Raw genomic sequence first — 12,440 nt, forward strand, 5'->3', positions numbered from 1 at the left:
AGGAATGAACGCTCAGGGACACTGAGTATGCAGCAGATCAAGGAATCCAACATAAGTATGCATGCCACAGAGCTCCGGCCTCTACCATCCAAACACAGCACAGTCTCAGGCCTGGGAGCCACCCCGTGATTAAGAACCAGTCCTTCACAAACTCTGGATCCCAGAGTCACCTATTATATCTGAAGATATGAAACCTGAAACCCTCCAAGGCCAGCAATGCTCAGAAAAGAAGCACTGTTTAATGATGCATTTCTTTGAAAACTCAAAATGAATCCAATTTTCTACCCCATTATCAAGAGCTTCCATCTGCCTGCTATAGTGTTCAAAGCCCTCCCCTCCCAGCCACTTCATGGATGCAAATTTCTTCTGTGGTGAGCCCACACCTGACTGCCCCGATGTGTCAGAAGACAAGTATCTCAGGTGCCCAGAATCCAAAATGAATTGGAGCTACACTTCAAACAATACATCCCAGCTGTCTGTGTTAATATTTAAATGCACCCAAACAAAATCAAGTGTGCCTCTGAAAAGCAAGGAGAATGATTAGAGGAGCTATATATTCAGTTTAAGACTCTGAAGGCACCAAGAAAGCACAATACAGTCTCTATTTCAAATTAGCCAGAGTAGTGATAATAGGAATCATCTCACCATGATGGCATTAATTTTGTTCACAATGTGATGGTCAGGAAGGAAAATCAGGAAATATGTAAGTATTACACTTTATGCTTGCATGTCAGTTGCCAAGACTGGCTTTAAAAGAAACAAAGCTTGAACAAGAGCTACTCCACAAATACAAGCCCTTTGGAGGGAAATGAGAATCTTATAAAATCCAGACACAAATCAGCAAAGTAAACCAGGCGTCATGTATGCCCGCTGTTTGGTCCCGAATGACAGAGTCAAAACCTAAGTTACTAACCATTTTATAAGAATGATGGCAGTTTAGGTATATATGATCCAATCCAACCTGTACTCTTGCAGGTAAGCCATTCAGAATCTCAGAAAGTTGATCATTCTAAGTTTCCGGGGATAAAAAACAAAATTTCCCATTTCTTCATCTATTTTTTTCCTCCACTAAAGCAAACTACTTGGTTGACTTCATGGTCTGTTCATAGTAACTTGTGTTATCTTCATAATGACCCTATGAGGTTGGTATTTTTAGCTCTGTTTTACAGATAGGGAAACTGAGGTTCACCCACATAGCCAAATACCCATTAAAAAGTTTCCTAAATTGTTCGGCTTATTTCTGTGCCTATGGGAGACATTTTATGTATCTGTTTACTACACTTCTTAGAGCTAATTCACTCTAAATAATTACTCCCAAATAATCCTTCCTCTTTGTACGAGGACAATGAGTAAAAACCGTGCCCCCATTCCCATACATACCACTGGGGTCAGGGGCATGGTTTGCAGTGATTCAGTAGAGTAAGTGAAACAAAGCCCACCTTTGGAGCTGCCAGGGCAACAGGACTGGCTGTCTCATCCATGACTTGTGACCCAGCCGGTGGAGTAGGGTATGAAGATTACCAAAGCAGAGACACTGCAACAAATTTCCACTATGTTATCAGGTATTTAAAAAGCACCACATGCCCAGAGCTGAAAAAGGTGCTTTCCTCATAGTACCTGGTGTCATCCTTTATACCAATCCTGTGAGGTTGGTAGGTTTAGCTTAGTGATATATATGTTTGGGAATGGGGACACCAGCCAGTCCGAGAGAGTCTTCTCTCTCTTGCTGAAGGTATTATGACAAAAGTTGAAGCCTCATGGGGGTGGTTGAGGGTCGAGCACAGGATCAGCAAAGGTGCTCAAAATGGAACCAAGCCAGAAAATGCAAAATCTATGGATCAATTCGGTTGAAAAACTTGAAGATCAGGACAAAGCCAATTTGAAATCAACCCCTGGAAGGCTTATAGTTACATGACCAATTACTCACCAATGCTTACTTTTCCCCCAATGTCACTAATGTGACCTTGGTGACCTTCAAACAGGATACAACACCCAATAATCAATTTTTCCATGCAGAAAATGCTATTGTTGGACTAGAGTTCTCTCAACCCAAGCTGCTTTAAAAACAGAACAAAAAATAAAGACCCTATGCGTTGGACCCTGCCTCCAGAGATTCATCTTTAGTCTAAGGTGTGGAATCAAAATAGCAGTATTTTTTCTTGTTGTTGCTAAAAGTTTTCCAGGCTATTCTATTTTTCAACCAGCGATAAGAACCACAAACCTCCCTGCAGAGCTGGACCTTAGGCCCTGTTCATTGTGACACTGTCCACTCACACTCACAGCCTGTAACTTGCCGGGTTAAATAAGCCTGTCTTAATTTTAGTAAAGACCTGGCCAAAGAAATGAATAGCCTACTCCAAGAATCACACCAGTGTGGCGTAAACCTGAGCACTTAAGACAAATTTGAACCAAACCAGAGATCCAGCCAGATTCTGCTCACCAACAAATGAACCAGGTATAAAAGTAAAGAAGGAATGAGGTATAAATGAGGTATCCTCAAGGATATTAATTTATACACTTTATACCAGACCCACTAGAATCATAGTCTCCATACCTAGTATCCCCAGGTTTTTTTCTTTGCTAGAAAGTGTTTTATTTCTCAGTCAGTCATACATGAAGCATGTGTGCATGCTAAGTCAATTCAGTTATGTCTGACTCTATGTGATCCTATGGACTGTAGCCCACCATGCTCCTCTGTCCATGATAGGATTCTCCAGGCAAGAATACTGGAAAGTGAAAAGTAGAAGTTGCTCAGTCGTGTCTGACTCTTTGTGACCCCATGGACTGTAGAGTCCATGGAATTCTCCAGGCCAGAATACTGGAGTGGGTAGCCTTTCCCTTCTCCAGGGGATCTTCCCAACCCAGGGATTGAACCCAGGTCTCACACATTGCAGGCGCATTCTTTACCAGCTGAGCCACAAGGGAAGCCCAAGAATACCAGAGTGGGTAGCCTTTCCCTTCTCCAGTGGATCTTCATGACCCAGGAATCGAACCGGGGTCTCCTGCATTGCAGGTGGATTATTTACCAACTGAGATATTAGGGAAACCTAAGAATACTGGAGTAGGTTGCCATTTCCTCCTCCAGGGGATCTTCCTGATTCAGAGATCAACCCATATCTCCTGTATTTCCTGCACTGGCAGGCAGGTTCTTTACCACCAGTGCCACCTGGGAAGCCCCAATATTTCTCAGAACCTTTGAGAATATTAGGGAGCAGCAAAGGAGAACAAAGCCCAGCAGCAGTTACATTACCCATCCTGCTTGCAGTATGGCGCTACAGAGTCCAAAGTTTCATCAGGTAAGTACTTCAGCCAAGTACTTAGAAGGAGACGGTAATCCCGACACTCTTTAACTGACTGCATACAAGCCATAGGTTTTAGGGTCTCACATCCGGCAGCTCTCCAAGCCCACTAAACTATCAGTGATAAAGCACATCTACAAAGATATGTCCAACCCAAGACACAGGGAGGTACGCATCAGAAGATGCTCCCCTGACTGTGGGAAGTAACAGAACCCATACCCCGAAGTGCAGGGATTTTCCCAGCCATCCAAACACATCACAAGGGAGTGCAAGGCCTCTGCTCTGGGCAGGGGGACTGCCTGTCTAAAGGGGGTTTCACTTGGGCCAAAAGGAAGGGGCGTGGCTTTGCTGTATAAAGACCAACAGACTAGAAGTGACAGAGGGCAGGGCCATCCCACGGAAGGTGGGTTAACTTGGTCATCACATACCCCAAAGTACTCAGGAATGACACAGGTTGAACCCAGCAAGGTAAGAATGGGCAGGAAGACCTGCTTTGCAAGGACATGCTGTATAACCTATGAAGAGCGCCAAGGTCCCTGAGACAAGGAGCTCTAAACCTACCTCACACGACAGAGCTTGATATATGGGATGCGCTCAGTAATGAGTGACTGAGTGATTGAATGAATACACAAACACCAGAAAAACCGATGGTGCCTATGTTAGCGTCTAGAGTGTGTGTGTGTGTGTGTGTGTATGTGTGTGTGTGTACGTATGCTTTCATGAGCCATAAGCAAAAACACTGTCTTCTTCCCTACTGTCTCGCTTTTTAATCACTGCTCACCTATCAGAAAGATCAAACATCTAAAACATGAAGCTAGAAGGAACTAGCTGGAGGATCTAACAGGCATTTAGGAAGCATCTCAGAAATGAACCAGGTGGCAAAGATCTTTACCACCCCAGCAGCAGATTTCTCTTAACACATCAACTATTCATTAAAGGTAACTATATTTAGTTTTTCATTTTATTCCATCTATGTCAGTAGTGTGTGATTTTTCCCCCTCATGAGAACATTATCATGTATTACTTGTACCGCATAATTGAAAACACAATTTCAAGTCCCTTCTTCAAATGTATTTTGATCATATGACAAAGCGCTCCCTAAAAGCAACTTTTAAAAATTATTTGAACAGCAGTCAAAAACTGTATACAGAGTATATTAAGCAACCTAACATCTCATTGGCAAGGAGCAAAGATTTACAAAAAGAAACATCTGTGGTTCCCAAGTAAAGACACAGACTCAGCATACCAAATTCAATCAATTTTAATACTCTCTGCACTCTTCTCAACTCCAACAGCCAACCAACGGCAGCATGACAATGATATGGTGAGGTTATGAATCATGCTATTGATTTTCAATATCTTCTGTGCAGAAAATTAAATTATGTAAATGCATGCCTTTACGGATCCTTACCTTAATGTGAAATTGCTTACTTGCTTATGTCAGCAACTTAATTACACAATTAAAAATGGTGCATGCTTATGAAAATATCCAGTTTCACTTCTCAGAACAGACAGGAAGTGTAAATCTGCCTATGGTTATCAGGTGACTATCAAGAGGGAGGAGTTGGTATTATGCAAACATATATTTCATATTCTTCCGAGTTCTGCAGCACCAAGCCCACTATGGTTTATGGAGGTGAAGTCATCTGAGAGCAAGAAGCTCAGGAGAGCTTGCAGTGGTTTATAATACTTCAAGCAATAGGGTTCACAGTGATATAACAGGTGGAGAAGAAAGAAAGAATGCCCAACACTATATACTGTTACGCACTCCTCTTCAAAGAGGTTGTGTCTGATGACACTCGAACCAACACACACACACACACACACACACACACACACAACAAACCTGGACATGAGGAGTATTAAACTCGGATAGCTTTCAAGAGTCTGGATAGTATAATAATAATATGACAATACGATTTTACAAAAGGAAAATCCAGCTACTTCCATCATCCAGGAGAATGTCTCTCTCAGTGCTGACAGGATAAAAGTAGAGATTTCAAAACCAATAGCGTTAACTAGCCAATGACTCCCAGGTCTCCCTCAGTAGGGGGAATCTTTAAGTTGGTTGTTATGCAGAAAGCTGACTGAATGACAGGTCTTTTCATCAGGGAGTCTTCATAAACTCTATCCCCTCTCACAACTTCTACGGAGCCTACCTCATTTCCAGCCTAAAGCAAAAAAGATAAAAATGTTTCCAGACCCAAGGGCCCAATCCTTTTCTACAAAAATATCCTAAAGAGCTTACCTACCACAGAAGATAGCAACAAAATGATTTCCTATGTGCATGATTTAATTTCCCAGAGCCACCAGACAGAGTTTGTAACAATAAATGTTTTTATTCTGGGAATATAAAGGCAGCTGTGTATCCCATCTGCCTTAACAATATCTTCAGAAGGATTTGGTGTCATCCTTTACTCTCAGTGTTTTACAGAAATGTTGACTTGAGAGGGGACAAAAAGTTTCAAGCCATGTTAACTTTCTGGCTGAATATTTCTCACCCAAAGAGACCGGCTCATTTAACACCACATTAAATAACATTCCTGACATAGATGTCTTTCCATTGGTTTCCCTGTGAGAGAAAGATCACTGAAGCTACATAAAAATAAATAGTTACGGATTGATAAATAATGTTCTCTTTCAAAATTACAAATGTGTACACAGAAATTACAGAGTACAACTAATGTCTGTTTTTGACAAAAGGATTCCATTTACACGTGCATTTATATATGTGAAAACGAAAGAAAGTCAGAGGTGCCTACAAAGAAATGAAAACAGTGGCCACCAAGTCTTTCAAAACGACCACACTGTTCCTCCACATTACTGTTTCATCTTACCAAAATATATAACAATGTCCACTTTAGCACAGCAACATCATCATACAGGGGAATGGGGGTGTGACGGTAGTTATGTAAAGGTGAAACCAGAGTCTGTTTATGAAGAGAACAGCCCCAAACTCCATCTACAAGTCACATATCTTGTATACAAAACAAAATGTGTAGTGACACTTGAGGGTATTTCCACTTAACTATATGTCCAGTTCTAGGTGATGCCAAAGGGACTTAGAAGCCTGGGAGAATTGGTCAGCTTCCATCCAAAAATGAAAACGTCAAAGACATTCTGGTTCCCCAGGGCCAGGATGAGAATTACTTAGGACGATGGATAGATGGCTCTCATATTAAGAGTCCTAGTTCTCTTCCAGAGTTACTGCCAAAAAGAAGCCCACTACAATATAAAATAAGCACTCACATTTTCAAATGCAGAATGTCTATTTCCAGAATGGCAGACAAGCAGTTAAGCAGCCTGTTTATATCTATTATAACTGCTCATACAACAAACAAATTAAAGATCCCTCAAGGATGATGAAATCTCTATCAAATATAATTTTCTCTAAATTTTAGAGTGCATTTAAGAACATTAAGTCCCAGACAATAGTCTAAAATGAATAAACCTTTATCTTTTTCGTGACTACAATGGGCAAAAGTATCAAATTATAGTTAAAGTAATTAAATATTCCATCAGGCTCTCATCTCCTTTTGTGCCTGTATTTCAATTAATTGCAGGAAAAGTACTTAGTGAGCTTCCCAAAAAGTAGAATCAAAAAGTGCATTCCTTTGTAACTATTGCATTACAAATGTTCCCTCCAGTTGTTTGTGATACTGAGCTAACCTCAAATACAATAGATTCTATTACAGTAGATTACCTATTTTATCACATTCAAATGTACCTACTGTCCCAACTACAACAAAAAAAAGTATTTTTCATCATCTAAAGTGATAAAGATACCTAATAAACAGCCATGAATTTTTTAAGTAAAACAGACTACTAAAACTCAAAGGCAGTTCAAAGAAAGAAGAAATCACACAGCAATATAGTATCTTAGATCCGGGAAATAGAAAACATTTTTACAGGTTTGTAAAAAATGCCTTCAGACAGGTAGAGAGGCAAAATAATGACCTTCTCCTCCATATTTTACGTTAAAATAACACTGATTAAAAAAAGGAAGAATTTTTTTCCTTTTTAAATCTGACAAAGCTAAAAGAAACCCCAAAAACTAGAGTGATTCATCTGCTCTCAATTATGTCACAGTTATAAAAATTTCAGAAATAAAAAAACACACTTCACAGTAGATCCGAGAAAAGGTACACTTAAATAACTGATTTAAATGGGGGCTCATTACACGTGTGATGAAAATCTGAAAAACATCTCGGTTCACTCTTGCTCAGAGGCACCCTTCTAAAAAAGAACTGGCCTCCTGACTTCAAACATCATACAGAAATAACCAACCCATTTTACTACTACTACCAACCCATTTTACTACTGCTTGGTTCTCAAAGAATCAAGTCTCTAGATTCCACAAGATTCCTGGGAAGATCATACATAGATAATATTGCAATAATGTCAACTGCCAGAAATCGGTACTTCTCATTTTACAACTGTGCCACCTCTTTGAATCCTTAGTGATCAACAGAACTGGCAGATTCAGCTTAGCCATCTCAACTGGTGGCCACTGTGGTAAATGTAGCCATGGACTCAGATGTTTTGTTTCACCCACTCTATGTGTATACATGTATTTGTGTTTAACTACTTGTCAACATGAGAAAATCTGAGAAAGAACTCTGTGTTTATTAATGAGAAATCTGAACTTTGTTCTCAAACAGAAAAAAATACGCTATATAAGCAGTGAGTAGGTCTTCAGAGAAGAATCATGACCCCATCCAGTCCCACTGATGATGTATATTTCTTATCTAGTTTCTATAGACATCTGGGTTTTCCACCCATGGCCTAACTCAGGAATAAGTTAGTTACTAACTCAGTCTTTGTCCATGAAAAAGGCACTATTAAAAGTACCATCAACATAGTGACTCCCATACTTCTTCCAATAATCCTGTGGCTTAGGTACAATTATTCAAAACAGGCATGTAACTTTTGTTATGAACAGATAGCCTTGAACCAGATATTCCTCTCAAGCCTGCATAACTGACCCTATGCTACAGCAATTCTTCACAAAACTGAGTTTTAGGATTCATAACAACATCTGTGAATTAATAGTTACTCCACCTGCTCAAAACTAAATAAGCATCACAAGTGATAAAGTTTCTCCATGGGCCTCTGAAAACTAAAACCCTAACAGTTTCAAAAGAAAGGATTTGTCAAAGCCACTCCTCCCACCACTATTGCCAATTGTCTGAGATAAAATCATGTTCTGATAGTTCCACCAGAAAAAAGTAGAGTGATTTTCCTAACACGATGTGGAAAATATCCAATTACAATTACAATTATACAAACATTGGTAATTTATCTGTAAAAAGAAAGTCTCTTACATTAAAGCAGAAAGAAATACAAAGTTAAATTTCAGTTAGGGAAACAAACTGAGACTCTAATTAATAAATTTCCTTCATTCATATTTTCTTTTGTTTCAAATTTATAGCTGGGACTGCCTGACAACTTTTTATCCCGGAGAAACAAAGAATAAACTTTAGAACACGGGCCTTTTATATAGCTGAGGCATATATATACATATAGTCCCTATGAAATATTGAATGAAAAATATTCAGTGAGATGGGCATTCTTCATAGAACAAAAAGAAACCAGCAAAGAAAAAAACTTGACTTAAGTATTGTTGGGTGCCCATTGTAAAACTATGGTGCATCTTATCAAGCCTGGCAAAATGTGCCATAATGCACATTTCCAGAATTTGGAGAGAGTAAGCTCCACAGTGACAAAAATACCCACCAAGATAATTCCTGACCACAGTAGATGGGAGAAAACACACTGAAGGCACTTCAGTCCCTGGGCTCCGGGGTCACATACAGAGGGCATTCCAGACACCACACAGCTTTCCCCTAGACACCAGCCAGTCACAGTGTGGTCAGACCTGCCTAGCTAGTGAACCCAGAAGCCGGTGCCTCTGGGGCCACGTAACAGGCACTATATAAATCCAGGCTGGCCAGCCACCCCGTGGCCTCCAGCTGTCTATGTCTCAAGAGTTCTCTGCACTGCTAGGCAACAAAATACCCACTCGACCTCCACCCTGTCTCAGTAGTTCCTAACCCTTTCTTGCCAAAAGGAAGATTTCTAGCAAACATGGTAAGGCAGGTATCCCTGGTCTTTCCAAGGCAGAATACGACAACACCAAGGAACTCAACGACACACACCATATAGGGAAGCCTGGCGTGCTGCAGTCCATGGGGTCGGAGAGTCGGACACGACTGAGCGATTGAACCGAACTGAACATTACCCCCACCATCTTGAAGCTTTCTTTCCACTAGCAGGTTCAATCAATCCATGCATAAATTATCATTTGTGTACATGGTAAAACAAATACAAAAAGTAAGTGAAACAAGCATGACACAATAGGGAAAAATACTAGTAAGGAAGGAAAGTAAAAAGATCAGTCAATAAAGGAGACATCACTTTAGTTGAAGGCACTGATGTACCATATGGGAGGACAGAGGTCAGGATGGGGGGGCGGGGGGGCAGGCATGGATGAGGATACTGAGGCAGGAAAGACAGTGGCGTAAGGAGGCCAGCCTGGCTGAAGCTCCGTGAGCCAGTGTGGAGAGGAGGAGGAGGAATACGTGTAAGACCCTGCAGCATGAGCTCTAGGTCAGTCTGGGAAAGCAATGAAGGACTCCAAGTGAGCAATCAATGTCTCGTACGTGCTTTCCTTTAAAACAGCTTTCTTGATACATAATAGGCCTTAGTATATTTACAGAGCTGTGCAACCATTACCATAATCTAACTGTATAACATTTTCCTCAATGTATGCTTTGAAAAGGTGACTCTGCCCTGGCCGGGATACTGGCAAGAGCAGAAAACAGTGGCTCATCACCTAGGCTCCCAGGGTAAGTCAAGACAAATCATTCATAAAATGTACATTTGCACCTGTGTCGAGGGTGGGGGCGGTGGTGGGAAAGGGCTGTTCATGGAGGGAAAATTTAAAACAAATAGTAGCCTAATATTCACATCAGATCAGATCAGATCAGTTCAGTTGCTCAGTTGTGTCCGATTCTTTGTGACCCCATGAATCGCAGCACACCAGGCCTCCCTGTCTATCACCAACTCCCGGAGTCCACCCAGACTCAGGTCCATCGAGTCAGTGATGCCATCCAGCCATCTCATTCTCTGTCTCCCCTTCTCCTCCTGTCCCCAATCCCTCCCAGCAGCAGAGTCTTTTCCAATGAGTCAACTCTTCGCATGAGGTGGCCAAAGTACTGGAGTTTCAGCTTTAGCATCAGTCCTTCCAAAGAAATCCCAGGGCTGATCTCCTTCAGAATGGACTGGTTGGATCTCCTTGCAGTCCAAGGGACTCTCAAGAGTCTGACCAAAAGCCTACTTGGTTTATTTTCAGTTTTATTTTACTATTACTTTCTACAATTTTCCCCTTTGCCCCTTTTCACCTGAATTCGGATTTGCACTAGTTTAATCAAGCAATTACTTGCTTTTACATGTCCAATTGGCAAAAGATAATTAATTAGAGACAAATCAGAAACATCTATTTACAAACACAATGGAGGAAAAGAAAGAAGGTCAGAATACTTATTATCACTATATTTTGTTTTAGAGCTAAATAGTGCATAACTATATTCTCAGTATCTTATAAGAAAAAAATTACCTGCCTATATAATGCTTATGGAGGTATACACTGCCTACTATGGATATTGAAGGTGGGTGAATTTTTTTTAAAGCAGTTTTATCATCATTTAAACATGGACAAGCGTATGGCTTTAAGCCCAACTGGCTTCTCTCTGCCTCCCCAAATGATTCTCTTAAAAAAAAAAAAAAAAACCCTCTATATTGGCATAAAGGCAGACACACAGATCAATGGAACCCTAGAGAGCCCAGGAAAAACCCACAGGGATATGGACAATTAACTCACAACAAAAGAGCCAAGAGTACACAATGGGGAAAGAACAGTCTCTTCAAAAAAAAAATGGTGCTGGGAAAACTGGACAACCATATGCAAAAGAATTAAAACAGGCCACCATATTACACCATACACAACAATTAACTCACATTGGATTCAGACGTTAGACCTGAAACCATACAATTCCTACAAGCGAACAGAGGTGGTAATCTCCTTCACAGTGGTCTTACAGATTTTTTTTTTCTTAAGGGATGAGATATGACTCCAAAGTCAAGAGAAACAAAAGCAAAAATAAACAGATGGGACTACATCAAATTAAACAGCTTATGCACAGTGAGGGACGCATCAATGAAACAAAGAGGCAACCAGCTGAATGAGAGGAGATATTTGTGAATGATTTATTCAATAAATATCAGAAATAAAGAACTCATGTAACTCAACAACAACAAAAGAACCCAATTTAAAAAACAGGCAGAGGCCAAATAGACTTTTTTCCAAAGAAGACATACAGGTAGTCAAGAGGCAGATAAAAGGTGGAAAGATGTTCAACATCACTAACTGTCAGGGAAATGCAAATCAAAGCAACAGTGACATATCATCCCATACCTGTCAGGATGGCTGTCGTCAAAAAGACAGCAAATTACAAGTGGTAGCAAGGATGTAGAGAAAAGGGAACTCTTAAATCTTGTGTGTGGAATTGTAAACTGCAGCCACTATAGAAACTAGTACAGAGATTGCTCTAAAAATTAAAAATAGAACTACCATATGATCCAGTTCTTCTACTTCCGGGTATTTACCCAAAGAATAAGAAAACACTAATTTGAAAGGATATATGTACCGCTATCGTAGAAGGCAATGGCACCCCACTCTAGTACTCTTGCCTGGAAAATCCCATGGATGGAGGAGCCTGGTAGGCTGCAGGCCATGGGGTCACTAGAAGTCGGACACGACTGACTGACTTCACTTTCACTTTTCAGTTTCATGCATTGGAGAAGGAAATGGCAACCCACTCCAGTGTTCTTGCCTGGAGAATCCCAGGGACGGGGGGCCTGGTTGGCTGCCATCTCTGGGGTCGTACAGAGTCGGACACGACTGAAGCGACTTAGCAGCAGCAGCAGCAGCAGCATGTACCGCTATGTCCACTGCAGTGTTATCTACAACAGCCAAAGTATGGAAACAAGCTAAGTATTCATTGAAAGATAAATGGATAAGAAGATGTAGCAGATACACAGTGGAAGACTGTGTGCTAAGCTGCTCAGTTGTGTCTAACT

At 40.8% G+C, this 12,440-nt stretch overlaps 1 protein-coding gene across 5 annotated transcripts in view; it reads right to left on the minus strand.

The window, feature by feature from the left end:
• Window positions 1-12,440, minus strand: part of PTPRG (protein tyrosine phosphatase receptor type G) — a 773,938-nt gene that overhangs the window by 572,588 nt on the left and 188,910 nt on the right. The window lies entirely within an intron of this gene.

This window comes from Bos indicus, chromosome 22 (assembly GCF_029378745.1).
Source record: "Bos indicus isolate NIAB-ARS_2022 breed Sahiwal x Tharparkar chromosome 22, NIAB-ARS_B.indTharparkar_mat_pri_1.0, whole genome shotgun sequence".
NCBI lineage: Eukaryota > Metazoa > Chordata > Mammalia > Artiodactyla > Bovidae > Bos > Bos indicus.